The sequence below is a fragment of the Cavia porcellus genome, unplaced genomic scaffold, assembly GCF_034190915.1.
Source record: "Cavia porcellus strain 051 isolate PalLab524CR breed Dunkin Hartley unplaced genomic scaffold, mCavPor4.1 scaffold_11, whole genome shotgun sequence".
Taxonomy (NCBI): Eukaryota; Metazoa; Chordata; class Mammalia; order Rodentia; family Caviidae; genus Cavia; species Cavia porcellus.
The window spans coordinates 59772670-59800518 of NW_026947494.1; the positions used below are offsets into that span (position 1 = coordinate 59772670).

At 44.8% G+C, this 27849-nt stretch overlaps 1 long non-coding RNA gene across 1 annotated transcript; it reads right to left on the reverse strand.

The window, feature by feature from the left end:
* Positions 1 to 16569: 16569 nt before the first annotated feature.
* On the reverse strand, positions 16570 to 27736 carry LOC134478124 (uncharacterized). Its single transcript, XR_010050557.1, has 3 exons — positions 24417 to 27736; positions 22135 to 22234; positions 16570 to 17803 (listed from the first exon to the last, which is right to left on the reverse strand). It is a non-coding gene; the product is annotated as an uncharacterized LOC134478124 (long non-coding RNA).
* Positions 27737 to 27849: the final 113 nt, after the last annotated feature.

Here is a 27849-nt window from a genome sequence, read left to right on the forward strand (position 1 = left end):
TTCAGCTGTGCAGATGGGAAGGAGATCCCACTGGTGCCAGGGGGAGGCGCTGGAAAAAGAGAATTGTGTGGGGCTGCCACATATGCGGAGGTCGGCCCCAAGGTGGGCCCCACCTGGAGACCAGAGCCCATGGCTATGGCTATGCTGCCACTGGGCGGTGCCACAGTCATCTGCACAGATGGGAAGGAGTTCCCACTGGTGCCAGCCGGAGCCCCCTGGGAAAGAAGATCAGGTGGAGGTGTGGTATCCATAGGCTCTACACCAGTGTCAGTCCCTGACTGGGGAGCAGAGGATGTGCCTGTGGCTGTACTGCCACTGGGTGGTGCCATAGACATCTGTGCAGATGAAAAGGAGTTCCCACTGGTGCCAGTGGGTGCACCCTGGGGAAGAGGATCAGGTGGAGGTGTGGTATCCATTGGTTCTACACCAATGTCAGTCCCTGTCTGCAGAGCAGAGGATGTGCCTGTGGCTGTGCTGCCCCTGGGTGGTGCCATAGACATCTGTACAGATGGAAAGGAGTTCCCACTGGTGCCAGCCGGAGCCCCCTGGGAAAGAGGATCAGGTGGAGGTGTGGTATCCATAGGTTCTACTCCGGTGTCAGTCCCTGTCTGGGGAGCAGAGGATGTGCCTGTGGCTGTGCTGCCCCTGGGTGGTGCCACAGTCACCTGTGCAGAGGGGAAGGAGTTCCCATTGGTGCCAGTGGGAGGCCCAGGAATAAGAGAATTGTGTGGGGGTGTAATATATATAGGTGTTGCCCCAAAGCTGTGCCCCATCTGGGGCCCAGAGCCCATGGCTATAGCTGTACTGCCACTGGGCGGTGCCACAGTCATCTGTGTAGATGGGAAGGAGTTCCCACTGGTGCCAGAGGGAGGCCCCGGAAGAGGAGCATTGTGTGGAGGTATGACATATATGGAGGACGGCCCAAAGCTGGGACCCACCTGGGGACCAGAGCCCATGGCTATGGATGTACTGCCACTGGGCGGTGCCACAGTCATCTGTGTAGATGGGAAGGAGTTCCCACTGGTGCCAATGGGAGGCCCCGGAGGAGGAGCATTGTGTGGGGGTGTGACGTATATAGAGGACGGCCCAAAGCTGGGCACCACCTGGGGACCAGAACCCATGGCTATAGCTGTACTGCCACTGGGCAGTGCCACAGTCATCTGTGGAGATGGGAAGGAGTTCCCACTGGTGCCAGTGGGAGGCCCCGGAGGAGGAGCATTGTGTGGAGTTATGACATATATGGAGGACGGCCCAAAGCTGGGCACCACCTGGGGACCAGAGCCCATGGCTATGGATGTACTGCCACTGTGCGGTGCCACAGTCATCTGTGTAGATGGGAAGGAGTTCCCACTGGTGTTAGTGGGAGGCCCCGGAAGAGGAGCATTGTGTGGAGTTATGACATATATGGAGGACGGCCCAAAGCTAGGCATCACCTGGGGACCCGATCCCATGGCTATGACTGTACTGCCACTGTGCGGTGCCACACTAATCTGTGTAGATGGGAAGGAGTTCCCACTGGTGCCAGTGGGAGGCCCCGGAGGAGGAGCATTGTGTGGGGGTGTGACGTATATAGAGGACGGCCCAAAGCTGGGCCCCACCTGGGGACCAGATCCCATGGCTATAGCTGTACTGCCACTGGGCGGTGCCACAGTCACCTGTGTAGATGGAAAGGAGATCCCACTGGTGTGAGCGGGAGCCCCCTGGGAAAGAGGATCAGGTGGAGGTGTGGTATCCATAGGTTCTACACCAGTGTCAGCCCCTGGCTGGGGAGCAGAGGGTGTGCCTGTGGCTGTGCTGCCACTGGATGGTGCCATACTCATCTGTGCAGATGGGAAGGAGCTCCCATTGGTGCCAGCGCGTGTACCCCGGGGAAGAGGATCAGGTGGGGGTGTCGTATCCATATGTTCTACACCACTGTCAGTTCCTGACTGGGGACCGGAGCCCATGGCTATGGCTGTGCTGCCAAGGGGCAGTGTCACAGTTGGCTGTGCAGAGAGGAGGGAGCTGCCCCTGGTGTCAGGGGCTAGAGGCCCAGAAAGGAAAGGATCAGGTGGAGGTGTGATGTCCATTGGAAGCTCTATTTTTTTAGTGTCTGTGTGTACAGCAGAGGCTGTAGCTGTGGCTGGAGATGTCAGTGTCTTCCCAGAGCCCAGGAAGGGCTTCTCCTTTCTGTTCTTACTCTTCCCTGCAGGCACAGTGGATGGAGGTCCAGTCCCTGGGGCAGCCATGGGAGCAGAGCCCAAAGGCTCCATGCATTTGTTACCTTTGGGGGCCTTCTTTCTGTTCTTACCTTTCCCTGCTGGAATGGTGTCTGGAGGAGCAGTCCCTGGGGCAGCCACGGGAGCAGAGCCTAAAGGCTCCCTGCTTTTCTTATCTTTGGGGGCCTTCTTTCTGTTCTTAGGTTTCCCTGCTGGAATGGTGTCTGGAGGAGCAGTCCCTGGGGCAGCCAGGGGAGCAGGAGAGAAAAGCCCTGAGAGGTCAAAGACCTCAGGGGACTTGTCCCTTTTGTTCTTAACCTTCCCCACTGGATTGGTGTCTGGAAGGTCAGTCTCTGAGGAAGCCAGAGGAGCAGAACAGAAAAGCCCTGAGAGGTCAAAGACCTCAGGGGACTTGTCCCTTTTGTTCTTAACCTTCCCAACTGAATTGGTGTCTGGAAGATCAGTCTCTGAGGAAGCCAGGGGAGCACAGCAGAAAAGCCCTGAGAGGTCAAAGACCTCAGGGGACTTGTTCCTTTTGATCTTAACCTTCTCCACTGGATTGGTGTGTGGAAGATCAGTCCCTGGGGCAGCCAGGGGAGCAGAGCAGGAAAGTTGTGTGGGGTCCAAGACCTCAGGGGCCTTCTCCCTTTTCTTCTTACCCTTCCCTGTTGGAATGGTGTCTGGAGGAGCAGTCCCTGGAGTAGCCAGGGGAGCAGAGCAGAAAAGCTGTGTGGGGTCCAAGACCTCAGGGGCCTTCTCCCTTTGTTTCTTACTCTTCCGTGTTGGAATAGTGTCGGGAGGAGCAGTCCCTGGGGCAGCCAGGGGAGCAGAGCAGAAAAGCTGTGTGGGGGCCAAGACCTCAGGGGCCTTCTCCCTTTTCTTCTTACCTGTCATAACCTTCCCTGTTGGAATGGTGTCTGGAGGAGCAGTCCCTGGGGCAGCCAGGGGAGCAGAGCAGAAAAGCTGTGTGGGGTCCAAGACCTCAGGGGCCTTCTCCCTTTTGTTCTTACCCTTCCCTGTTGGAATGGTGTCTGGAGGAGCTGTCCCTGAGGCAGCCAGGGGAGCAGAGCAGAAAAGCTGTGTGGGGTCAAAGACCTCAGGGGCCTTCTCCCTTTTCTTCTTACCCTTCCCTGTTGGAATGGTGTCTGGAGGAGCAGTCCCTGGGGCAGCCAGGGGAGCAGAGCACAAAAGCTGTGTGTGGTCAAAGACCTCAGGGGCCTTCTCCCTTTTGTTCTTACCCTTCCCTGTTGGAATGGTGTCTGGAGGAGCTGTCCCTGAGGCAGCCAGGGGAGCAGAGCAGAAAAGCTGTGTGGGGTCAAAGACCTCAGGGGCCTTCTCCCTTTTCTTCTTACCCTTCCCTGTTGGAATGGTATCTGGAGGAGCTGTCCCTGGAGTAGCCAGGGGAGCAGAGCAGAAAAGCCATGTGGGGTCCAAGACCTCAGGGGCCTTCTCCCTTTTATTCTTAACCTTCCATGTTGGAATGGTGTGTGGAGAAGCAGTCCCTGGGACAGCCAGGGGAGCAGAGCAGGAAGGCTCTGTGGCATCAAAGATCTTAGGGGCCCTTTCTATTCTTAGGGCCCTCTTTCTGTTCTTACCTTTCCCTGCAGGGATCATGGGTGGATCAATACCTGGCAGAGGCTGGGAAGCAGAGCAGGAAGGCTGAGGGCTACTGGTGAGGCTGGAGTCCTGCTGCTTTCTGTTGTTACTCTCCCCCGCAGAGATCAAGGGTTCAGGAGCAGTACCTGTGGCAGGCAGGGGAGGAGGGCAGACAGGCTGTGTGGTGCTGCTGATGTCTAGGGCCTGCAACTTACCCATCAGCCTGGCATTCAGAAGTTGGAATGCTGCCTCCTTCTCCTGATCGATGTGCTCCGCGGTGATCTTATAGCTTAGTTCCGGAGGTGGTGGCAGCCTGAGGGGTGGCCCTTGGCGACGCCTCTGGAGAGGGATCTTTCTTCTTCCTAGGCCAGCACCCTCTGGTGTCATCTCGTGGTCCTTTCTGGTTTCTTCCTGTCTGGATGGTGTGTCTGCCACCACCTCGTTCCCGGTCTTGCGGGGAACTTGGGGGCCCGAACAGGGTTGCTGGAGGCTGTCCTGCCTGGCCGCCTTCAGATCTTTGGTGGAGCCCGGGGGCGGCCTGGGGTGCGAGGGGGCTGCAGCCCTCCTGCGCTGTCCTGGCAGCCCCCCTGTGGAGCTGTAGGAGCTGCTGATGGCATCTCGCTTGGTGGAGCTCACACAGGAGGGCTGGGGGGAGGGGGCAGCTGGAGCTCTGGCCCTCTGCCTGCGGTGGTCTGTGCTCAGAGGCCCAGGCCTGGGGACATAAGGCACCTGGCCTCGCCGGCCTACCACGGGCCTGAAGGCGGACGGGGGCCTCGCAGCCTCCTGGGCGGCCCTCCTCTGCTGAGCCTCCTGCCTCAAGAGCCAAATGCCCGAGCACTCCCTGCGGGAGGACCTACGGCTGCTGCTGCGGCGTGTCTGAAAATCCTCTGCGGGAAGCACTGGCCTCCCCAGAAGAGAGCCTACCTGTTGGCCCATGGGCCCCAAGGGCCGCAAGGGCCTCAAGGGCCTCAAGGGCCAAAAGGGCCTGCAGGTAGGGGAACAGTGCTCCGGACACTCTTGCCCAGAGCACTGAGGTCAAGCCCGGGATGCCTGATGCCTGATGCCAGACGTCAGGACCGGATCCGCGGGCACACTGGCTAAGCGGGATGCGCCCACCCAGGGCTCTGGGCAGGTGCCGAGAGGGGCCCACAAAGGTGGGCCCTGGGGGCAAGTTCCTGCCCCCGCGGGCAGGGAGCAGGGCTGCGGGGCAAAGCTAGCCCCGCCGCACTGCTCCCCGGAACTATTGGGGAACGGGGGTACTTCTATCCCAGACCTTGGCAGAGCGCACTGCTTGAAGCAGCCAACTGCTCTGCCGCCTGAACCGCAATGCTTTGTTGCCAGGACGCGGCTTCGCAGCTCGAGACCAAAACCCGCCCCGCAGGCGGGTGCTCGAGCCCGCGTGCCCGCGTGCACAAACGGTCAAAAGCCACGCGGCGCGTTTGCAACATTTTGTAACTTTCCCGGGAGGGCGGTCCCTCTGCCTCTCTGCAGCAAGATGGGGACAGGAGCCTGCGACCCTAAGGGATTGCCATTGTTTGCAAACAGGCTGCAGGTTTCCCGCCCTCGTACCAGGGCTGAGGGGGACAGCTAAGGGGAAATGAGCTGCTGCAGTCCCTTGAGGGCCCTGATGCAGAGCCCTGGGGCTGTCACCCGTGGGCCCTGATCCTAGGAGGAGGGACTAGGGGAGCAGGGTTCCTGCCTGAGCCCCGCCTGGGACACTTGAAAGCTTTGGCATCAGGCTTTTGCATCTTCCTGCTCTTGCCCTGTGTGTGAACTGAAGAGGAGAGTAACCAGCCTCTGGTATCCAAACAGGTAGCATTCCTTTCCTCCTCTTTGATTCCTGAAGTTACACCCTGCCTGTTCCTGTCTTTTACCCTCAACCTGAAGAAAATCCCTTCGTGTGTTTCTGTAGCAAGCTTTCAAGTAATAAATTATCTCTAGTTTTTTGTTTACCTCCCTCCTTTAACCTTTGTATTTATTTTTGTATATTATTTGATATATATTATTTGTATATTATTTGATATATATTATTTTTCATGACCCTTGGCATACTAGGAAGGAAACTGATTAACAGTTTGGTCACACTGGCTAAAATAGTACAATTATCAATGACAATAGCAAGAAAAATCCTAAAAAATGATAAATTCTGGTTACTATTAATTTGCCATCTTTAACTGTATGAACTAGACTTGTGGTTATGTAACAAAATCTAATGTGAGCCAGAAAACTGTATGCAGTAAACAAGTCCTCTATATGGTGATTTTACGCTCCGGAGAAAATTCAAAAGGAGTTGGGAAAAACAGATAAATAAGAGAAGAGGAAAAGATTAGAAGCAAGGCTTGAAAGCAAAGAAAGATCAGGCAAAACTTTGGAAACTGGTGAAGAATACAGGAGGAAAGGAGAGCAGGAAGAAATAACAGAACAACAAAATTAGAAACCATGTTTACACTCATATAAAAACAATAATTATCAAAACACACACAGAGAGAGAGACAGAAGAAGAAGAAGAAAAATGTCCATTCAAGGCATGTCTCTGCTGTCACTAGTAGAGGATGTGGGCAGACAGAGCCCAGATCTGAGTTGATTAATCCCAGAAAACCAGCTGTAGCTTTAGGGTGGGGTAGTGAATAATACAGCAAGCCTGCAACTTTAGGTCTACTGAAGTTCAGGCTGGTTTCTGACTTTGAGGCTGGAACCAGATTTTTTTCCATCCTGCAACAATCTGTGCACCTCCTGCCAGCTTTAACTCAGCTCCTTGACCTTCTGCTGACTTGAACTTGGATGCCCAACTCTGTCAGTGAAGGCCACTAGATGGAATGCACAGCTACTCTGAGTTCTGAGCTCAGTTGGACCCTCTCTAAGATGCTACCGGCCAGCCAATTGCCCTCTCCTGGGGGACATTTGAACCTGAATAACTCACCACTGCATTCCGCTGTGTCAACTGCTCTGTTTCTCCACAGGTTTATGGTGCATTTCTCCATGGAGGCATTTGAGGGCACCAGTAGTCACTGTGCATCTGCAGGTGGGAGCCACCCAGTCCACATAGTGAGCTCAGGCTCAGGGAGAAAGTGCTGCCTGCACCTCCTTCTTCTTCTTCATTGAAGTCTCTCTCTTTATGCTTTCCACCGACTTCAGGTATCCCTTCAGATCTCTTATCAGTCCTAGAGACCCACTTCTCTCTTTTTTCTCTTCCTCACATTGCTACATTCCAGTGTGTGGACACTAAATCTCAGGAAGGCTCTTTCTCTGCTGCTCATCACCCTGCATCTTCCTGAAAGTCCTCCAGAAATATTTTTTGAATGCCAATATGTGTACATCCCTGTGCTAGTACTGGGAATATAATGATAACTAAGACCCTCAAGAGTGTCCATTTACCGTCCTCCCAGAAATTTAAATCCTTTTTTCTCTCAGGAAATCTAATAATGAAGAAAGTACCTTTAAAGAGGATATGTGCACATGAGGGCATGCACTTTAACCAACAGTGGTAGATCCAAAATGTCTCCACTCCATTTTAGCCTTGCCATTCTTTGAGTCTGTTTGAGTGAGAGAGAAAAGATAGAGAAACTCACAGGTAGGTGGAGGATTTGGGTTATTAGGGTAGCATATTTGATGGGCACATGAAGGCCTGTCCAGGAAGGTAGGCCAATCTGACTACATCTACAATCCTCCTTAATCTCTCTCCTTTTGTTTAAATTGTAATTAATGTTACATGCCAAGATGATACTACAGACAATAAGGTAACAGTATAAAAGAGCCTTTTATACTGTGGGGGAAGAATTAGTGAGTGTGCCTCCACTGACAGTGATTCACGGGAGACATTTCCTCCAAGGGCATTCTTCACAATGCCTGCTCCACCATAGATGTACTAAATCCAAATGCCAGAAAAGGAGCCCAAGAATCCAGACCTTCCACAAGTTTCCAGGGTGGATTTTATCATTGATAATGTCTGAAAAAGACTAGACTAAATGACCTTTCAGGTTCTTTCAGCATTTATAGTCTGATATTTCCATTAGTTTAATAGCTCCTCCAGTTGAGGATCTAGAATAAACTTACTTTTCCTTTAGTGGGTTCTTACAATGTCTGTGTGGAGGATATATTGCTGTAGTCTTTTAGTCCCAGGAAAAATCTCGATTTCCTTTTCTTTCCTTTTTTTTTTTTTTTTTTTTTTTTTTTGGTACAACTTAATGCTAACAGCACTGTTCATATTTATTTTTTTATAATTGCTGAGGGCTTTGTTTTTCAGTTATTAAATATTTTAGATAAAAAGGAAAAACAAAGAAAATAACATTCTAATAACATTTTGCTATATTTATATAACTCTCTTTTTTAAAATAATGAAGTAAATAATACAAATATAACTAAAATCCCTAACTTAAACTGTGTCTCTCCCTGTTTCCCTCCCTGCTTCCCACTGTACAGGTAACCATTATAAGGTAGTTGGAATCATTCTCATGCGTTTTAAATATTTATACTATATAGACCTAACCTTATAAAATATACACTGTTTTATATTTCAAGTTTTCCCTAAAAGTGACATCATATACATATTTTTAACTTTCTTTTAATCAAAGAGTGTTTGCATTTTATACATCAGTCCCCGTTTGTTCTTATTGCTTCCGGTTATTCTACCATAATGAGAAATCTAGTCTATTCAGCTATTCCCCTACTGAAAGATCATTTCCACTGCTTTTCTGCACAAACATTTCTCCACTGAACAGCCAGGCATTTGTTTCCATACACACGTGCACATCAGTTTCTCTGGAGTAGATATCCCACAGTAGAACTACCATATTGTGTGGATATACTAAACATCGCTAAGATTTCCAATAAAGTTATTGTCCAAAGTGATTGTGGCAATTTACACTTATACTTGCAATAAAAATTAATAACAATAATAATAATAATAATTTCCTTGCCATCATTTGGTGTTAGCAGAGTAATCATAGTTTGTGAAGATAGTATGTACAAAATAATTTCCATAATTTAGACTTTTATTTCCTTCATTACTGCTGAAATTGAGGTTCTTTTTATGTTTTTTTTTTAACTTTTGAGAGTTTCCTCTTCTAGGAATCAACTGACCATATAATTTGCCTATTTATCTTATGAGTTACCATTTTTAAACTTTCTTAACAAGAGTTTTTAATACATTCTAAATACTAATTCTAGATTAATTACATGCTTTGCAAATGTCTTCTCCCTGGCTGTGGCTTATCATTTAATTTTGTTACAGTGTATTTCTTCATAGTTTTCAGTCTAATATCAACAAGTAGGTCAATCATTTCCTCTATGACTTGTGATTTTTTATCATGGTTGCAACCTTTTCCTTGATTTCAAATTTCTAAAAAATATTCAGCTAAGTTTCTAAATCCTCTTTATTTATGGTTACAATCCTAAGATTGGTATAGTCCATAATATTAGAGTTTGGAAAGGATTGTTATAGGGAATATATAAAAACACTCAACAAAACCTCCCAGATTTAAAGATCCAATACAAAAATGGGCATTTGAGATGAATATAGACTTCTCAGATGAAGAAATACAAACAGCAAATAAAAATGTGAAAAATATTCAATCTCACTGGTCATTTGAGAGATGCAAAATAAAACAGAAAGGCGTGATGCTGACATCCTGAGAAGGAAATTACATCTTGTTAAAAGATAAAAAAGATTTGGCCTTTCAATTAAAATTTAGAGTTTTTAGGAGAAAGAAAATTTGAAGAAGAAATGAAAAAACTGAAGAAGGAACTGTGTGCAACTTTAGAAATTTGATATATGGGAAAAGGGATAATAATCCCATAGAGCTTCATTTATATAGTTGGAAGGAAGCAAAGGTCATGGTATTTGAGAGCTGAAAAATATGCAACAAGAGAAAAACAGAATGTTATAATCCATGGCTAGAGCTGCTAGGAATAGTAGAATTTATAAAGGAATATAGATGTATGAGGAGGGAAGAGTCACACGAAGTACTTTCCAATCAGCGACACTGAAACAGCAGAGAGCAGTTCTCCAAGAGACGATGAGCTTAATTTTCAATTGGAAGAGTTTAGGATACACATTAGAAAATTTCCTGAGCATAAATGTTATGAGAAAGATGTGGAAACTATCTCTGAGAATATTAAGAAATCATAAAGATGACCACCCTCGTTTAGCAATGGCTTAGGGCTAATCCAGATGGCAGGAGATGACCATTCATAAACTGTTTCTGTGTTAAATTTCCTCCAAACTGATTCCCTCTTCATGATACTGCAATAGCGAAAGATTTTCTTAGAAGTCTTTGGTATTTACTGAGTTTATCTGTCCTAAGTCTGATTCTTAAATCTACTCCACCTTCTGGACCAGCATCCCAAATTCTCTTTAACAGTGGCTTCCATAACTCTTAAAGAGCAAGATTTCGTTATTTTTCTCTTAAGTCCCTGGTCAGCCCTAAGCTGGTATGCACTGATAAACAGTCTCTCAATAATGTTTTCCTATGAGAAGTAAAGAAACCCAATGCAATAGGATAAAGTAAGGGTCACACAAATGTCAATAATGACAAAGAAAAGAATTCCCACCTGTTTCATAGGCAGTTAAGACTCCTCATTATTCATGTTGATTTTGTGTCCATCTGAAATCTGAGAAAACCTTATGTCTGAGTGTCTGTGTGAGTGTTTCTAAAAGAGAGAAGCATTTGAGTCAGTACACTGAGTAAAGACGATCCTGCCTCTCCAAGGCAGATGGATATCATTCAATCCCTCAAGGGCAAAAATAGAACAAAGAGGAGGAAGAGTGGATTCACTCTACCTCTGAGCTGGGCACTCATCATCTGCCCTCAGACTCCAGAGCTTACACCAATGTTTCAACCCCAAACTACATCCTCCCTAAGCCCTCCAACCTTTCCCACTCCAAGTCTCAGCTCTTCAGACTCAAACTGAGAGTAATGCTTTCTGCTCCCCCCAGTTCTCTGACCTTCAGATTACAGATGAAATCTCATCACTGGCTTTTCTGTTTCTCCAGCTTGCAAACAGTGATTTGTGGGACCTCCCAGTCTCATAATTGCATGGGATAGCATGCATATAATATGTGACTGAATTGGACAAAATTTATTTATTTATTTATTTATGGTAACTAACATAGTCACCTAATTCATCCCCCAGTGGTACAAAATTCTGCTCAGGGTTACAGCTCAACTTATAGCCCAAGCTGTTCTCAACCTTTTCCTTTTACCTCCAAGATATGCATAAATGTAATTCACAGGCCAGCACCAACATATGTGAGTGTTTAAAAATGGTCTACTCCATCTTTTGTTTTTCATGGAAGTATTTTAGACTGCATTGGGTAAACATGATTTTAAAGATAACTCCAAATCATTAATTTGAGAAGAAAAATATCTTCCTTACAGAGATATTAAAAGGTCAAAATTAAACAATGAAATATGAAGTAAGGTGCTTAGCTTAATAGTCACTAATTTGTTCCTATTTTGTTTACATGAATTACCAATCTTGATTTTTTTCTCTCTGTTAAGGAAATATGATTCCATCACTTACGATTATGTGTCTGAGGACCTGGCCACCTCCCACACCAACAGGAGCTGCTCAAACAAGAAGGTGGTCAACTCCTCCAAAGAACACCTTCTCTCAGCCTTCTGGACATTATTTTTCTATTAATTCAATTTGATTAATTCATGAACACTTTCTGAAGCAATTCTAAAAGTCCTCTCTTGTAAATGTCTTTAGTAGTACTATTGCAGCTGCCTTGATATCTTATATTGATTCAAAACATTTTCCCTTCATGGTCATTTTGACTCTGAGAAAATCAGAAGTTCCATAGTGCCAGATCCTATGAATGAGATAGATGAAGACACACTGTAATGTTTTTATGAGCCTGCCTCCTCCATTGAATTGTACACAGTATTTCATAGCACTTGTAAAGACACTCATGAAAGAGTTCCAGAACTGCTTCAGAAAGTAGCAAGAATAATGAGATGTGTTTGAAGCAAAGGAAAGTTATATAATAAGACCTAAGACAAATCAGAAAATTACATACAGTAAGTATCTACTCATTAAGGGAGAAAATTTAAAATGGATAAGGAAAAATAAATAAATAGGGAGGAGCAAAGATGGCGGATAGATAACAACTGGCTACAGAGGCTCCCTGAGATAGTCAACTTAGAATTCAACATAATACAAGGTGGGGAGCCCTAAACATAGGGAGATGAATTCTCTCATCTCAAGAAGAAATTAAGGTGATTTGCCAACACTCTGAGGTCCCACCGCAACTGGCCGCTGCTGTGACTTGCCAGGGTCCCACCGTGACTTACTGAGGTCCCACCACGACTTGCTGGGGTCCTGACATGACTTGCTGGGGTCCTGCCATGACTTTCCAAACAATCCAAGGTCCTGCCGCTTTGACTCACTGGAGGCGCAGTTAAATTAAGTTGGGGGTCAGCGAGCCAAATGGAGAGCTGAGTTGGCAGGGAGTCTACATCAACCTGTGGTGTGTGATGGGAGTGGAGCCATTCCATAAATAGGGGGGCTCTGGCAGATGATATTCTGGGACCAGGCAGGACTGGCAAGTACAAGGGGCAGCAGTGACTTCAGTCAGTTGTTCCCTTCCCAAACAGGATTGGGGGCGTGAGCTAGGCCTGAGTCACGTGACCCAGCTGAGGCCCAATAGGTTATCCAAGTTCAAGTCCCTGCAGCAGTGGCACACACTAACCACACTGGCCCAGTGGGGCCTCGGAGATTTGGTTGGTCTGAAGGGAGGCTGCACAAAGTAATACAGTAGTGCAGGCCACAGCAGGTTAACTGATCTGGAAGGGAGGGACCAGCATACACTGTCCTTGTCTGCAGCTCACTAGCTCACTGCACTATGAAGGGTCACCTAACCAGCATGCTTCAGAAAAATTGTAACCAACAAAGAAAGAAACTGGGGCCTCCTGGAAGAAGCAAAAAAGATGGGAAGAGGAAGCAACAACGAAAAGTCCCCAGGCCCCAACCTTGAGAACATTGACCCATGACAGGTAAATACAAAAGAGAATGAGAACAGCAAACATGCAATACCAGACACAGTGCCAGTGGACATAAAGAGATATATTTGGGACCTCATGGACAAGTTCAAAAGTGAAATATTTAGCCAAATAAAGCAAGATATAAGATGATTAATAAAAGAGATACTAAGCACTCCTCAAGCAGACACAGACAGAAGAAGGGAGGAACTCTACACAGGACAGAACCATTTGGTGAAGACTATAAAAAAATATAGAATACATAAAGCAGATTCAAAGAGATCACCAGGAAATTAAAAACTCTATGGAAAGATGGCAAATCAGCTTGAAAGAAACTAAGGATAGATTATCCAAACCAGAGGACAGTTTGGCAATGTGGGAGTACGAAAAGGAAAACTTTTTAAAAATAACAAGGAAACAAGCAGTAACAATACAAAGGCTAGAAGATGACAAAAGGATCTATAACTTGAGAATAAAGAATGTAAATGAAGAAGCTGGGATACAAACAAGGGAACTACAAAGGTTATTCACAGAAATTAAGGAAAACTTCCCAAACATAGGAAAAGGAAATGATATTCTGATATATGAGGCATACAGAACTCCAACCACCTACAGCCAAAACAGAGCTACCCCCAGGCATATAGTAATCAAGATCCCAGAAATTCAATATAAGTACAGAATATTAAAAGCTGTTAGACAGAAAAAAAGGCGAGAATTGTTTGATGGAGAAAATAGAGAAAACATAGAATACGTGAAGCAGGTTCAAAGAGATTACCAGGAAAATAAAAACTCTTATTGAAAGCTGGCATAACAGCTTGAAAGAAACTAAGGATAGATTATCAGAACTGGAGGACAGAATTGTAAGGTGGGAGCATGAAATGAAAAACTTCTTAAAAATAACAAGAAAACAAACAGCAATAATACAAAGGCTAGAAGATGATAAGAGGATCTAACATAAGAATTAAGAACATAAAAGAAGAAGTAGGGACACAAACATATGAACTGCAAAGGCTATTCACAGAAATAATCCAGGAGAATTTCCCTAATTTAGCAAAAGGTAAAGATACTCACATGTATGAGGCATACAGGACCCCAGCCACCTACAACCCAAACAGAGCTACACCCAGGCATATAATAATCAAAATTCCAGAAATCCAATATAAGAACAGAATATTAAAAGCCATCAGAGACAAGAAACAGATCACTTACAAGGGAACACCCATCAGAATTACAGCAGACTTCTCAGCACAAGCCATCAAATCACGAAGAGTGTGGGGGGAAATAATTCGAGCTTTGAATGATAATAACCTCCAGCCAAGATTGATATATCCTGCACAACTGTCCCTAGAAATTGATGGAAAAGCAAGGTGCTTCCAGGATAAAGAGGAACTAGGGGAATTTACAACCACCAATTCAACTCTACCGAGATTACTGCAAGATATTCTAAAAAGGAAAAATACCAAGATTCCAGAAACAGTGGCAGAGAGTCCACAATGAATGGAGCAGAAAGCAAAATGAAGACAAACTGATAGTGACAGAAAAAGAGCTCAACAGAAATGAGGCAGAGAAGGTTGGATGGTAGAAACAGCCATTTTGGAGAAAACAAGACATCATAATAGCTAGTGCTGATTTAATATCCTCTTCTTTTGAAGTCCCATCAAGCTTTTGTTCTTCTGTCTCCATCGGTTTTAATCTGTTGTATCTTATTGGATTTTATTATATATGATAATATAAACAAAAACTTTTATACACAAGGAGATTATACAGAAACCATTGTTCATTTTCTGTTAGTTGATTCTAAATACACTGTAGTACTGTCATTCTCTTGAATGGTTTTACATTGTCTTGATATGTTTGATGCTACAGTATACGAAGTTATACCCAAAGATTTTAAGGAAAGAGACACTATGGTAACTACTTTTATGTCGAGATTATCTTGTGGTGAAACATTATTTTGCTTAAATGGCTATGTTTTGACCTGCGCTGTTTTGTTGTTATGCACTCTTTTTTATCTCAATCTCCTTTTCATTATCTACTTTTTCATTTTACCCTATTAAGGGAAAAATAAATAAAAATAGCAGGATATATTATAGTAACCCACTTTGATTTCCTATTAACTTGATTCGAAACCCTGTATTGCTCTCACCATCTTGTTTTGACTGATTTTCCTCTATTCTGTTATGCTTGATAGTACCGAGTTTAAAAGTATAGGCAACAACTATGAAGACAATCAGATTCATTATGACGCCCATTCTGGTTGACTATTATCTTCTTTTGAAGTCCTCTAATGTCTCCAATGTTTTGGTTTTATTGGTCTTATTCTTTACTGTTTTGTTCAATTTTATTATAACTGATGGTATGGGCAATTCTTTTTAAGATAACAAGAGGCATTATGGTAACCATTGTTGATCACCTAGTATTTTGTTTTTACATTATGTATTATGTCCATCCTTTTGATTTGACTGACTCTATTTTGTTATGTCGCATTTGGTTTTACTTTCTTCAAAAAAAAGTAATAAGAACTGTGGGAGTAATAAAACCCAAAATGTGTAATTGTCAGTGTACAAAAGAAAGGAAAAGAAAGTGCTCTAAAGGATGTAACTGCATATATATTTAAGTGTATAAGATAACCATATTACTGAGTTTTGTTGGATCATTGAACAAAACTGTTTGCAGTCTCACTGTTTGAAAGTTCCCTCTATATGCTTTAATTTTGTAACTATAACAATTATTTCTAAGATGACAATATGTAATTAACTAGTGATTTCCTACTGTTTATTTTTTCTGAAATTCTGTATAACTTGTACCCTTTTTCTTTTTTTTTTTTTTTTCTTTTTTCTCCTTAAATAAAAAAAAGGCTGTTAGAGACAGATAACCTACAGAAGAAGGCCCATTAGAATAACGGCAGACTTCTCAACACAAACCATCAAGTCAAGAAGAACATGGAGCGAAATATTCCAATCCCTGGAAGAAAATAATCTCCATTCCAAATTGATGTACCCTGCTAAACTGTCTCTAGAAATTAAATTTTTGTACAGTGGTCTTATATGTCTTTTTTGTTTCAAGTGTTTATAGGAATATGTTTTGTTTTGCCTTGCTTTGTTTTGTTTCTCCCTCTAATATAGAAAGGATAGAAATACATGTTAAGACTCATGCATGTGTAGAATCTATAAACAATTTATGAGAACTGATCATATGACATATGATGAAATGAACAGATACTTTGAAGAAAAAGAGACACTAAAATACCCAGTGCTGATCCTGGAGTGTCATCCTGTGAAACCCAGCAATAGTATTATTCTTTGTTCAGAGTGATATTAGCCTGCTTGGTGTTATTCAGTCTCAACATAATTGAAGATATGGTTAACTGCACATATGTTTAAGTGTATAGGATTGATAACCATATTTCTAAGTTTTTGTTGGATAGTTGAACTGGTTGCAATTTCACTGTTTGAATCCCTACTTTATAAGCTCCACTTTAGTATTGTAAATAACTATTTGTAAGAAGACAATCTGTAATCATCAACTAGTGATTTCTTACTGTTTAGCTTTTCTTTGAAATTATGTATTATTTCTACCCATTTTGTTTTATTTAGTCTTTCTTTAAATTAAATTTTAAAAAAAACAGACACCACAGTACCCAGTGCTGATCACATAGTATCATGATGTGAAATCCAACAATACTATTATTCTTTGTTCAGAATGATTTTAACCTGCTTTAGTTTGTTTAATGTAAACACAAATGAAGATATGGATAACTGCATGTATGTTTAAGTGCATAGGATTGACAACCATGTTACTAAGTTTTTGTTGGACAGTTGAACAGAACTGTTTGAGCTCTCACTGTTTGAATTCCCACTTTACATGTTCCACTTTTGTATCTTGAACAACTATTTGTAAAACGACAATATGTAAACATCAACTAGTGATTTCTTACTGTTTATGTTTTTCTTCTCTGAAAGTATGTATTATTTCTATTTTCTGTTTTGTTTAGTCTTTAAATAAAATTTTAAAAAAAGAAAAATAAAGATTAAAAGCAAAGCTGAAGGACAAAGGAGGATTACTCAAGCCTTGGGAAACTGAAGACAGGAGGGGAAGAAAAGGAAAAAATGAAACAAGAAGAAATCTAAATGTTCACACTCACAAAAAACAAAAACGAACAATCAAAAAACTCACCAAAACCAACAGCAGAGACAAAGAAAGAATTTCTCTGTGATTTCAAGCCTATCATGGCTTGTCTCACTCAGAGCACAGCTGTGCTGTCTCTGGTAGCAGAGTCAAGATCTGTGCTGGATGACCCAGCAAGCCTGCCACAGAGTTAGGGCAGGGTGCCAGTTTTGGTACTTTCAGACCCACAGAAGTTTGGCTAATCATGGTGTCTGGTTGTGGTACTGGGGCCTGAGTCAGTCAGCCGACAATTCTCTGGGTGTCCTTAGCAAGCCTGGCCTTCACTCCCTGACCCTGGACATCTCCTGAAGTTGTCTCTTCACTCAGTCATTATGGGATTTCAACACTGGGTGCCCTGAGATGAAGCTAACCCCTGGCTGCTCTGAGCTCCAGGTCCAGCTGGCCTCTTCCTCACATGGTACCTGTCCTCTTCAGGGGATACAGCAGTCTCTTGGCCTGGAGTCACTCGCCTGCCGCTGTAGCTCACAGCATCCACTGCTCTGTTCCACTGGTGGGTTCCTCCCTGGAATCACCACCCTCACTGTGTCCCTGCGGATTTGATCCTCTTCTCTCCAGACACAAGCTGAGAGCCAGGTAAAAAGTACAGATTGCCTCCTCCTCTTTTCTGCGGTGGGTCAGTCTTTTCATTTTCTCTGTGGGCTCCAATTTTCCCTTCAGATCCTTCCTGCATCCCAGAGATACATCATCCTCTTTTTCTTCCCCAAATTGTTTTACAGTGTCTGAATTCTCAATCTTGGAAAGGTCAGTTTGCCGTTGTTTACTGCTTTGCCAACTTTTCAGTTGAATTGAAAAGAAGCCATTTGTCTTGGTTATTTTTCTCTCATTGCTGAGACAAAATACCTGGGGCCCAAAATGAAGGAAGGAAAGGTTTATTTAGCTTGTAATTTTTGGAGGTTGTAGTCCATACTCAGCTGGCTCCAAGGCAGGGTGGTGTGGCTAAGGGGCAGCTGTTCATGGCAGCTACAAGTGACAAGAGGGAACAGGGTGAAAAGGGCAAAGCAGGCTTCCCTCTCTTACATGGTATTCCACCTACCTGTTCCTGGGCAGCACTCACACCACCAATCCCAGCGCTAGACAGACAACCAATCACAAATGCTAGATTCAGCCGCCTCCATGACTGGCTGAGGCTTGGGGGCCATCCAAACATAAATCAAACACCATTGTATATGGGGTACCTACTCCCTTTGTGTTGGACACACTGCCTTTCCTGATGGGTATCTTGCCATCCTTTGGACATAGCTTGAAAACATTTTTTTAAAACTTTTGTTTAAAATCTCAGCTCTACTAAGCAGTTATACTTTTTGACAATGCATAGAGGCAAGTTTTAAAAGAAACCCAAGTAGACCTTACAAAAAGTTGAAAAGTACTAAACTAACCATTTATTTCCAACCCACTTTTAAAAATTAGGCATTCTAAATATATATATGCCTGGCTCATGAGTTGCCCTTCTTTGTGCTCTCATCTTTCTGCACATAACAACATTTTAATAACACAGTGCATATATTAAATAGCACAATCATTTAATGGGATGTTTCTTTGACATCTCCCTCACTAAACTGGCATCCAGCAGACCAGTTCACCCATCTGGGGTTATTGATGCATTCAATGTGCTGAATTAGGCCTGCTTTTCAAAATTGTTTGTTGAACAAACAAATTGTCATTTTCAACTCCGGGCTTGGTCCTCAGTCTAATGAGGTAATTTTTAATTCATAGCACTAGTCCTTAATCAGATCAAATCTTCTCAGACCCACTTTTACTAAAAGAAATAGAAATAAAAACCCTGCTGGGATACTCAGTTTTCAGTCACATCCTTGCCAGTGGTCATGTAAACTAACATGATTTTGATGGAAGGCACTTTGGCAATGTTTATCAAAATTCCAGATTCTGGGAATTTCTCTCGCAGAATTCTTCAGGCTTCAAAGATATGTGTAAGAACTTTCACTGTGGTGTTGTGTGAGTAGCCAAAGACTGGGAATGGCCTGTGTGCCCACTCTGAGGGACCAGTTCAGGAAATCATATATTCATACAGAAAAGTCCAGAGGAAAAAGCATTACACAGCTTGGTATGTATCCGTAAAACATATTAAGAAAAATTATATTCAAGACTGCATGCCTGCAATCCCAGCACCTGGGAGACTGAGGCAGAAGGTTGGCTGCATGTTTCAGACCAGCCTGAACAATATAGTGAGTTCAAAGCCAGTGTGAATTATAGGAGATGCTGTCTCAAAAAACAAAACTGTATACTGGCCAAGTATGGTAGTGTACACCTGTAATCCTAGCTGCTCAGAGGCTGAGGCAAGAGGATGGCATGTTTGAGACTAGCCTGGTCAATTTACCAAGACTGTGTCTTAAAACTAAAATTTAAAATAGCTCTATGTAGCTCCATGCATAAGTGCTTGCCTAGGGTGTGTGAGGCCCTGGGTTCAATCCCCAGTGTTACAAGGAATGTTTGGGGACACCATCATATATTATTACAAGATGAAGACAGGGACACACTAGTGTGCACTTGCACGGCCAGCTCTGAATGGATTTACAGAACACTCGAATTCTGCTTCAGGGAGCAGCCCGGATAGGTGAAGGGAGCTTCTATCGCTCCCAAACAGAAAGTGCCCTGCAGCTCACCATTTTCTTGCTGATCCTAGGATGAATCTGAGGTTCTCATGGTGCCTATGAGGTGTTTGGTGACAGAATCTTCCTGCTTCCCAGCGTTGGGTTCAGCCTCTGGGTTCCTAGTTGCCTTTAGTTCTGGGAAGACTACAGCCCATTGCATCTCCTCTGGAGACCCTCCCCGCAGCATCCTCTCACTTAGCCCTTCATCAGGTGACCTTTCCCTGCTACCAGGTGAGACCTTCCTCCCCCACACGACTTCTCTGGGGAACCGCACTTCCTGACTGTTCCACTCAGAGGCGCCCCAATGACTAAGCAGCAAGCCATGCCCAGTGTGGATATTCTGTGCCCTGGGCCTGGCACAAAGCATTTCCTCCCTGCACACAGTGGGAGAAGAGGGGAAAGGGAAGAGATCAGGGGAGAAGAAAAGCAGCAGGAGCCAAGTACCTGGGGCCAGCAGTGCAGCAGTACATTACTCCTCATCAGGAACCAGGATAAGGGCTCAGCATCTGTCATCTACTTGAACCTTCTACTGTGAGCTCGGTGGCCTTAGAATCTATAATTTTTCTTCTTTTTTGAGACAAGGCTTTGCAATACAGTTCCAGCTGGCCTTGGACTCACTGTGTGGCCCAGGCTGTCCTCTAACTCCAGACAATCCTCTTGCCTCAGCCTCCCAAGTGCTGGGATTACAGGCATGCAATACCACACTCAGTTCTAGATTTTATAATTTCTAGAAATTGTATATTTTGGTTCAATTAATGAACACATTTGTCAAAGCCACTGAATATTTTTTTCTTTTGTCAAGGACTGTTATCTGAATGTCTCTTTTCTCTTTTCCCTTAACACCTGAACAGCAATAGCTTTTCACATAAAAAGCAATGATTTCAATCTCTTATGAGTAGGACAGTATTTCAATATATACACATTAGGACTTTAGCTTTTGTTGTTGTTGTTGTTGTTTGTACTGGGAGTTGTACCCAGAGCTATTTCTCCAGCCTCTTTCTGTTTTGAGATAAGTTCTCTCCATAACTCACTGAGTTGCCCATGCTGAGCTTAAACTTATGCCTTTCCTGCCTCAGCCTCCCAGAGTGCTGGGGTTACAGGTGCGTGCCACCCTGCCTGGCTATTTTTAATATTATTTTTAAAAGCTATATCAATGCTATCTTTAAACATAAATCAGATGGTCATGTGTTGCATTTAGGGTAAGAAGCAAGTTCCTTACCCCGCCTCCAAATCCCAGAGGGAGAAGCCACCACCTGCCTCCTGCGCTGCCCCTCGGGCCTTCTGCCAAGCTGTCCTTATCCCTGAGAGCTGTCACTCCACAGCACTCCCTGGAATGCTGTCCTCTTTGGGGCAGCAGCCAGGAAAGCCTTTCTTTTTTTTTTTTGTCTTTTTCCTTTTTATTGGTACCAGGGATCGAACCCACGACTGCCTGCTTGCAAGGCAGGCGCTTATGCCGCTGAGCTAAATCCCCAGCCCCTAGGAAAGCCTTTCTAATCCCTCTGGGGCAAGGGGCTCTGTGGATCCCAGGAGCTCCAGGCTGCTGGCTATCTGGTGTAGGGGCTGCACTTGCAGCTGGGCCTGAAAGCCAGGCTGGACTTCAGACTCCAGACACAGCAGTGTTCAAAGGACCCCGTGCCCTTGGCCTCTGAGTCATTATAGTGCAAAGCCATGGCTGCTCACGCCTTTCCATGCCATCGGGTTTTGAAGTGATAAATTTAAGTATTTGTAAAGCATATAATGTTTAATCTTCTAAAAAGCTAAACATATTCATTGGAAATAAAATACCAACTCAATCTGATTCCTGCCTTTGTCCTTTAAAAAATATGTTCAAGGGCTGGGGATATAGCTCAGCAGCACAGTGCCTGTCCAACAAGCTCAAGGTAATAAATTCAATTCCTGGGACCAAAAAAAAAAAAAACAAAAAAAAAAAAAAACTTCATGAGTCCATTAACAGTGGGAAATAGTGCAGTGTTTATTTTTCTCTCAAAAATCTATATTTTTATTCCATCCTTTTCCCTCCTCCCAATGTCTTATACTTTTACTTTCAAAAGTCTGCTATTAGTAGACCTGTTGTCTTTCTGCACCAAAATATGTATGCACATTTTAATTAAATTTTCAACATTTCTTGTGATTTCAATTCTCAAATTGTTAAAGTTTCTATAATTGTAATTAGTTATTATAATTATCAGTAGTACACAGCAAGAAGTAGTAGCACATGCCTGTAATCCCAGTACTCAGAAGGCTGAAGCAGGAGGCTTACTATGAATTCAAGGCCACTTTGGGCTACATAGGAAGTTTAAAACCAGTCTCGATTACATAGCAAAACCCTGCCTCAAAAGAAAAAATAAAAGCCAGGCATGGTGGTGCACACCTGTAATCCTAGCATTTGGGAGGCTGAGGCAGGAGGATCACTGGAAGTTCAAGGCTGGTCTGAGCTACAAAATGAGTTCAAGGCCAGCCTGAACTGCATAGTGAAACTCTGTCTCAAAAAATAAACAAATAAAAAAGTAGTACAGCTGATTAGAAATATAAATGATGGTGGCCAGATATGGTGGTACATACCTGCAATCCCAGCACTTGGGAGGCTGATGCAAGAGGACTGCCAAGAGTCTGAGGTCAGCTGGGCTACATGGTGAGTTCAGGTCCAGCTCTTTTGGAGACCCTGTCTCAAAAACCAACCAAAAAGAAAGAGAAAAAGAAAGAAAAAAGGGGAGAGAAAAAAAACTGTGGTATTGGGCATTAAATCCAGGGTATTCTATCACTGAGCTACAGCTGAAGAATCTTCCTGCCTCAGCCTCTCAAGTAGCTAAGATTACAGGCCTACAGCATGATGCCCAGTGAAACAGTTCTCCAAGTTAGATATATGGGGGCTGGGGATTTAGCTCAGCAGCATAAGCGCTTGCCTTGCAAGCAGGCAGTCGTGAGTTCGATCCCTGGTACCGATAAAAACAAAAAAGACAAAAAAAAATTTAACCAAGTTAGATATATGGAACTATGTTTTCAGTTGGTTTCTGCATGTTTGAATATTTATTGTCAGAATGACAGTTTAGAATTGGTTCTATGCCTATTTGGTTATAGATGTAAGTCTGAGAGATTTTTTTCATCCAGATAAGTAAATAGGGAAAAATATGTTGTTATAGCAGCATTATTCAATTCTCTAAACTTCCACATTTTACATCAGAAATCACGAAACAATGTATCACTAAAAATCATTATTAATGCTCTACTTATATGTCTTAATCCAATCATATTGATATAAAATCACTGGGAACTACTTGACTTGCAAAAAATTAATCAGTCATTAAAGTCCACTATTTAGGGAGTCTTCCTGGTGTTTAATGTCCTGGTGGTCTTTACATTCAAGAAGGTGCAGATTTTATATTCACACCACAGAAAAATTTGGGAGGAGTGGAACGCATTCATCCTGACTTTCTTAAATGGTGGGGTGACTTTCTGTTTTACCTTTCTTTGTTTCTCTAGACAGGATTTCACTATGTGGTCAGGCCAACCTAGAACCTGGAATTCTCCTGCCTCAGCCTCCCAAGTACTGGGGTTACACCAATATGTTCTGCCCTCAAGGACAGATGATTAGAGGAAAGGTCAGCAGGGAACCCACTCAACCCCTGGACCAAGAACAAATCTTCAAGCAGCAGAAGGTAGGAAACAGCACGGTTCTTTCTCCCTTCTGCTCCATGGAGCTGTAGGTCTGTCAAAAAGCTATATATTCAAATACTTCTCCACCTCTCCTGTTTACAGAGTTTGTGGTCTGTGAACTATTGTAAACTCCTGTCAGATTATACAAAATAGTACTAGGAAATCCAAAGGTGTTGTATCCAGTGGGTCTGGTATCTCGGGGTCCTAAAGCAGTCACCCTAGCTGGGCCTGATACTCTCTCCCACATAGAAAGAGGAAAGGGGTGTGGAAAAGAGAATCAGCACAAGACCAAAGCTTCATGGCAGGAATACACAGTACAAAGCCACTCTGGAGGAGGACAGGCCTGGAGCTGGTCATCACTAAGCACCACCAGCCAGTGGTCCTATTTTATGGGGTAGAGGTCCCGTGTCCTCCCTTGGAGGGTCACAACTTGACTGGTTACTGGACTTTTTGCTGGGGGGCTAGGTTTGGGGTTACAGGGGGATTCTGAGGGCAAAGGGAACCTACCCAGAGGAGCTCAATGGCTCAGTGCTGGCTGTGCAGAAGCAGACATTAAAACACAGGCTGTCAGTTCAGCTGCTTGTTGAGCCACAGAAACTGTTTTCTTTCTACTTCTTAGAGGATCCTGGCTCCCTAAACTAACCCCCGTGAGGAAGGTGTCTGTCCCTACAAAGGTTTCCTACGAACACCACAATCCGGTAGGAAAAGCTGAGACTCGAGGGGCAGCGGGAAGCCAAGGCATCAGGGTCTCTTTCAGATGAGACCTGGCGGGACCCTGAAGGATGTGTTCTTGTGAGAACATTCTCTTCCATCATTTGGGGTGCTGATGGGGCAGTCCTCCTTTCTAGGCCTCTCTGCTGATTCCGGGCAAGGATGACGCTCAGAGCGATGCTGGGAGTGCGAGCAGTATGAGGAGAGCAGTGTGGCTGAGTCCATGTCCCATCAGTCCACACCACACCCAGGCTCTTGGCCTGTGCACTTTCCCTGGATCCTGACCCTGTTCCCTGATCTTAGTCTTTAACCAGGGTGCTGTCTTGGTGGAATCTGGGAATCTGGGACCTTCTCTAGAGGCTTTACCCATTAATCACTCTACCTGGCTCCCCAAATGCAGTCCTGAACATGCTTGAGGAAGTTTCGTTAGTGCTTGAGTTTCCTTTGAAATAAATGTCATTGTTCCTAATTACACTTACCCGCATACGGAGAACCATATTCTGCAGTGTCCACTAGTCCCTGAGGTGAGGTTGCTCCCGCCCGTCTTCACATCAGCTCAGCTCCTGAAGTGCACACACAGTGGCAGGGAGGAGTCCAGAGTTGGTTTTCTTCTCGATCCTGCCCAGGCTCACCCCTTGCTCATGCATCCCGGCTCAGCGAGTATATTTGCACTTCAGCTCAACCCAAGGGCTTGAGAGCTTTCCGGGAAGAGTCTGCCCTCCTTTCCAGATGAAGACAGACCAACAGAATTAGGGTTTCTTTTCCACACCTTTAGATTTTTCTTTTTCCTGCCATTGCTTTTCTCAGCATGATTTTTAGCTTTTTTGACCTTCCCCCACATCCCTGCAGATATTACCCCTATATCATCGCTTTGTCTAGCTAGCAGTCCGCCAATGTGTTGTTCTGGCATCCTGTAATTCTGAGGATTTCTGAGGCCCCAGGAGGTAAATACCAAAGCCATGAAATCTACAGACACAATATGGTCCTTTCAGGAGAGAGGACGTGTTTACTGGCAAGGAATACGCTCACCTGGCTGAAGGGCAGCATCTCTCAGCTTCTTATGCTTTGTTTTGCTCCATTTATTTTCCACAACCACAGCAACCCTGAGCCTTTCAAAAGCTAAACAATTTCCACTCTGGGATGTTGAGGCAGGAGGGTCATGAGCTTATCCCCAGCAATTCAGTAATTTAATTGGAGATCCTGCCTCAAAACAGGAGATTAGCAGATGGGGATTTAGCTCAGTGGCACAGCGCCTACCTGAGTTTGATTCCCAGTACCAAAAAAAAAAAAAAAAAAAAAAAAAAAGCAATGGGGAGGGATTAGCCAGGCATGGAGGCTCATGTTTGTAATCCCAGCATTCAGGAGGCTGAGGCAGGAGGATGGCCATGAGATGGAGTTCAAGGCCAACTGGGTTACATAGTGAATTTAAGACCAACTTGAACCAGATAGTGAGACGCTGTTTCAAAAAGAAAAAAAGGGCGGGGGGAGCTGGGGACATATGGGGATGGCCCTGGGTTCAATCCCCACTACCGTAAAAACAAACCCTTAGCATCCTCTGGTTTCCCAGTCTCTGGTTGGGAAGAAAGCAACCTCTTGGGCCATTAATCGGGCTCATTGCCGGTCGACCTGTCTCTGCCTGACTGCCTCATTCTGGTAGCTTCTTGGCAGACACTCATGCTTGAAGCCTCCTCCAACCACAGGACTGGACCAGGAATCAACCTGCTAGCCAGACTCATTCCCCAGAACCTGACTCCCGTGAGAATTTAAATTTCACACTTGATTCAAGTCACCCCCCAAACTTCCCTCAGCACACACTAGGTCTGTGGCCCCTGCTAAGTCCCACTGTACCGTACCCTAGTGCAGTGTTCATCTTCACTCAGTGCTCACGCTGGGAGGCCCCTTCCTGCAGGACAGCTGCAGCAGGGTTGCTCCAGGTTGGGCCTCTGGGCTCAGTGGCAGGAGCATGGGAAGGAAGGTGCCTGAGAGAAAGTGGCAGAGCAATGTGGCTCGACTCACTGAGTGGCCCCATCTCGGCTGCACAGGAGACCCCGGGGAGTCCCAGAGTGCCCAGGTGACTGGAATGGCACAGTCATTCTGAGTGGTAGAAGTTTGCCAAAGGCTTCAAACCGCCATTGCACCTGAGAAAGGGAAGTGAGGCCAGGTGGGCTCAAAAGACAGGAAGAGTAGAAGGGCAAGGTGTGAGGCCCTGCACAGCTCAAGCTCAGGGAGCCCTGGGGGCACCGGGTGTTGCCTCTGAGTGGGAGACAGACCTGTGGTGATGGGGGTGGGAATGCCCCTGGCACGAGGACCAGAGAACAAGGAGGTCAGAAGAGGCAGCGTGGCAGAAGAGGAAAGGACAGGAACAGGAAGATGATTGGTAGTGATGGTCTCAGCTTCAAAGGAGAAAGGAGTGAGGACGCAGGGACAGGAGGTCGCCGATGGCTGTGAGCAGCTGCATCCAGTCTTTACTCTCACAAGGAGTTTTGGGGAAGGTAGGAAGTGAGCAACCTGCTAAAAGCTGCAGATGCAGTTGGGTCCTGGAAAGAGAAGTCACCCTCAGTAGCTTTGAGGTCTGGTATCCCAAGGGCCCAGGATTTCTGTGTAAAGTTTGCCAAACAGGGTGACAAGATAAATAAGGACCTGGAACTTAACCTGTGCTGCATTAATTACAGATTTAATGCAACCCCAATCAGAATACCAAGAGAATTCTTCACAGAACTAGAGAAAGCAATCTTAATGTAACAGAACGCCCCTGTCATCAGCCAGTATACTTCAGTTTCTTAGTTGCACAGGTAACAGTTTCTGTTCCAGTCCCAATCGCTTCTGATCTCTTAGAAACAGCTGGTCACTCTGAAACACAGTTCGTCACTATGATACACATGATAAGAATTAATCCCCAGTCCACAAGCCATTCTGCCTCTGTACTTCCTTCTTGTTTATCCCATACAAGCCCTAGACCACTAGAGATCAGGGCCTGATATTTTGGGAATGATCCTGACCAGTGCCCATTGATGTAAATAAAACTACCTCCAAATCCTGGTGGTGTTGCAATGTTTCTGCTTGCTGTTGTACCTGATGCATCGGCTGAGAAGGCCGACCATGCTGATCTCTTTGGTCACTGGACATGGCCCTGGAGGATAAAACAAGGATCTCTCCAGTTCTCAATGGGAAGGTGAGCTATCAAGTTTTCTCCAGTGCCTTCAGCGGTCTTGGAGGAGGATTCCTAGCTCCCTGCTGGAGCAGCTTACAGAGAACCCTGAAGGGAGGAAGACACAATCTGTCTGCCTGCCTGCCTGATTCCAGTAAGACTCCTAGGGGCACCCATGTTAGTCAGTCTGTCAGTCCTCAATTCAAGCACAAAAAGAGCTTGATTAACTCTTGCTAGTTAAGGGCACCCTCAAGGGAAGGAGGTTGGAATGTTTAACCTCTGAGTGCCTGCTGAATGAATGAATGTGTGAGTGAAATGAACAGCATATGCAATAGACTGCTCTGTCCGTGCACCAAGACTAGGAAGCACTGGTCTCAGTGGCTGATTGGACACTCATCTGCAGTTCTGTGCCGATTTAAAATGTAACAGCAAGCCTCACACCCTCCTTAGCTAAGTTGCACCTGTGTCCCATGAAGGGTGCAGCCAGGTGGGCATCTAAATGATCTCTATCCGGGGGCATCCACCCTTTGTCTGTTGTGCAATCATGCAAGGGTGCAAAACATATACTGCAGGGAGATAGAATGGTAAGTAATTATTAAAACTCACAGTCCCTGACTGCAGGAAAAGGGGCTTTTACAGAGTTAAAAATGAAACCAAACTGTTCCCTGCATCTCAAGGGAAAAAAAAAAAAAAAGGAAAAAGAGGCCCATTCTTCCCGACAGTTCTGCCGTGGCATACTCGTCAGCTATTGAAGTTGCTGCCAA